The sequence below is a fragment of the Monodon monoceros genome, unplaced genomic scaffold (genome assembly GCF_005190385.1).
Source record: "Monodon monoceros isolate NGI ecotype Baffin Bay Population unplaced genomic scaffold, NGI_Narwhal_1 Super_Scaffold_20, whole genome shotgun sequence".
In the NCBI taxonomy this organism is placed as follows: domain Eukaryota; kingdom Metazoa; phylum Chordata; class Mammalia; order Artiodactyla; family Monodontidae; genus Monodon; species Monodon monoceros.
Window position 1 is genome coordinate 52,125,902 of NW_021703777.1, and position 2,912 is coordinate 52,128,813.

General features: G+C 39.8%; 1 pseudogene; it reads left to right on the forward strand.

The window, feature by feature from the left end:
- Window positions 1–1,480: 1,480 nt before the first annotated feature.
- Window positions 1,481–2,677, forward strand: LOC114903115 (annotated as a pseudogene).
- The last annotated feature ends 235 nt before the right edge of the window (window positions 2,678–2,912 follow it).

Genomic DNA, 2,912 nt, shown 5'->3' on the forward strand with positions numbered 1-2,912 from the left:
ATCAGTCTAACTAGTTGTAGGTACTTATAAGGTAAAGAGACAGAGAAGGCAGACATTTCTGATTATTCAAAGTAAGGTTTTGTTTGGTGTAGGAAAGGATAGGAAAATGAAGAAAGGACTGAGAATAATGACCAAAGGGGCAAAATCATTAGGATTAGGATTACTAAGGATCAAAACAATGGGATCAATAGTAATTAGGATAAAAATAGATTAAAATAAGAAGGTCTGTATCCTCGGCGTCCTGATGAGGTTGGTATAGCAGGGCATGATTAAATGAATCAACTTGGAGGATAGGAAGCTGTTTTCAGAAAGTGAGATGAATGAATCCATTATTTCAGAGGAGAAACTGAGTCAGGTGATGAAAATATGCATGTATGCTTATGAAATGTGGGGTGAAGTGATGTTGAGATCACTGAAGTGAGATAGTGAAATAACTGATTTGATAGGTTGGTGAACTGATCATACAAATGAACATGAAAAGCATTCAGGTTGATTGTAGGCCCTGTAAGAGAAGATGAAGTTCAAGTGGTTGTATCACCAAATGTCATGTTCCTTAAATGATTAATGACCTATGAGGACAGGAGAGAAGAAGATAATAAACATGCTACTCATGAGAGCACTCAGTAAGAGATGTTACTATTCAGGAGTATATTAGTCAGAATAGGCTAGCATATGCTGCTGAAATAAACAGCATCTAGTTCCCAGGGGTTTACATAACAAATTTTTATTACATAAACGTCACTATAGGGTGGAAAGACTCTCTAGGACAGCTTTCCTTTATGGGTTGGCTCAGTATTCCTGCATGTTTCACATTATGTCACCTGCATAGCAAGGTAAGTTTTCCACAAGTAAATGAAAATAGCATAGAAATTCACATACTGTCTTTTAAATACTTCTCCAAAGTGATGCAATGTCCCTTCCACTCACATTTCATTAGGCCATGAAAGTTAGATGGTCATACCTAACTTTAAGGGGGTAGCAAGACATATATATTCAGGAAAGCAAAGAAAATAAGAAATGTTCTCCATTATATAATTTGACCTCCTTTATTGTAGATTAATTGACCATAGGTGTGTGGGTTTATTTCTGGGCTTTCTATTCTATTCCATTGAACCATATTTCTGTTTCTGTGCCAGTACCATAGTGTTTTGATTACTGTAGCTTTGTAGTATAGTCTGAAGTCAGGGAGCTGATTCTTCTGGCTCTGTTTTTCTTTCTCAAGGTTGCTTTGGCTATTTGGGATCTTTTATGTTCCCATACAAATTAAAAAAGATTTTTTTGTTCTAGTTCATTGGTAATTTGATAGGGATTGTGTTGAATCTGTAGATTGCCTTGGGTAATATAGTCATTTTAACAATATTGATTCTTTGAATCCAAAACACATTATATCTTATAAGTGGTACCGGGAAAACTGGACAGCTACATGTAAAAGAATGAAATTAGCACTTTCGGAGTTAGAAGAGGCAAGCCTGGTCTCAAAATGGAGGTAAAACCGCCACCCGGCCGCCCCCAGCCTGACTCCGGCTGTCGCTGCCACCACCGGGGGGAGGAGGGCCATGATCCAAAGGAACCAGAACAGTTGAGAAAACTGTTTATTGGTGGTCTGAGCTTTGAAACTACAGATGATAGCTTAAGAGAATATTTTGAGAAATGGGGCACACTTACAGATCGTGTGGTGATGAGAGACCCCCAAACAAAACGTTCCAGGGGCTTTGGTTTTGTTACTTACGCTTGTGTTGAAGAGGTGGATGCAGCAATGTGTGCTCAACCACACAAGGTTGATGAGCATGTAGTGGAACCAAAGAGAGCTGTTTCTAGAGATGATTCTATAAAGCCTGATGCCCATCTAACAGTGAAGAAAATTTTTGTTGGTGGTATTAAAGAAGATACAGAAGAATATAATTTGAGATACTACTTTGAAAACTATGGCAAGATTGAAACCATAGTTATGGAAGACAGGCAGAGTGGAAAAAAGAGAGGATTTGCTTTTGTAACTTTTGATGATCATGATACAGTTGATAAAATTGTTATTCAGAAATAGCACACTATAAATGGGCATAATTGTGAAGTGAAAAAGGCCCTTTCTAAACAAGAAATGCAATCTGCTGCATCACAAAGAGGTCGTGGAGGTGTATCTGGCAACTTTATGGGTCGTGGAGGAAACTTTGGAGGTGGTGGAGGTAACTTTGGCCGTGATGGAGGTAACTTTGGCCGTGGTGGAAACTTTGGTGGAAGAGGAGGCTATGGTCGTGGAGGTGGTGGCAGCAGAGGTAGTTATGGAGGAGGTGATGGTGGATATAATGGATTTGGAGGTGATGGTGGTAACTATGGTGGTGGTCCTGGTTATAGTAGTAGAGGAGGCTATGGTGGTGGTGGACCAGGATATGGAAACCAAGGTGGTGGATATGGTGGTTGTGGTGGAGGATATGATGTTTACAATGAAGGAGGAAATTTTGGAGGTAACTGTGGTGGTGGTAGGAGCTATAATGATTTTGGAAATTATAGTGGACAATAGCAATCAAATTACGGACCCATGAAGGGAGGCAGTTTTGGTGGAAGAAGCTCGGCAAGTCCCTATGGTGGTAGTTATGGATCTGGTGGTGGAAGTGGTGGATGTGGTAGCAGAAGGTTCTAAAAACTCAGAAGAAAAGGGCTACAGTTCTTAGCAGGAGAGAGAGTGAGGAGTTGTCAAGAAAGCTGCAGGTTACTTTGAGACAGTCGTCCCAGATGCATTAGAGGAACTGTAAAAATCTGCCACAGAAGGAACGATGATCCATATTCAGAAAAGATACTGCAGCTTAAATAGGAAACCCTTCTTCTTCAGGACTGTCATAGCCACAGTTTGCAAAAAGTGCAACTATTGATTAATGCAATGTAGTGTCAATTAGATGTACATTCCTGAGGTCTTTTAT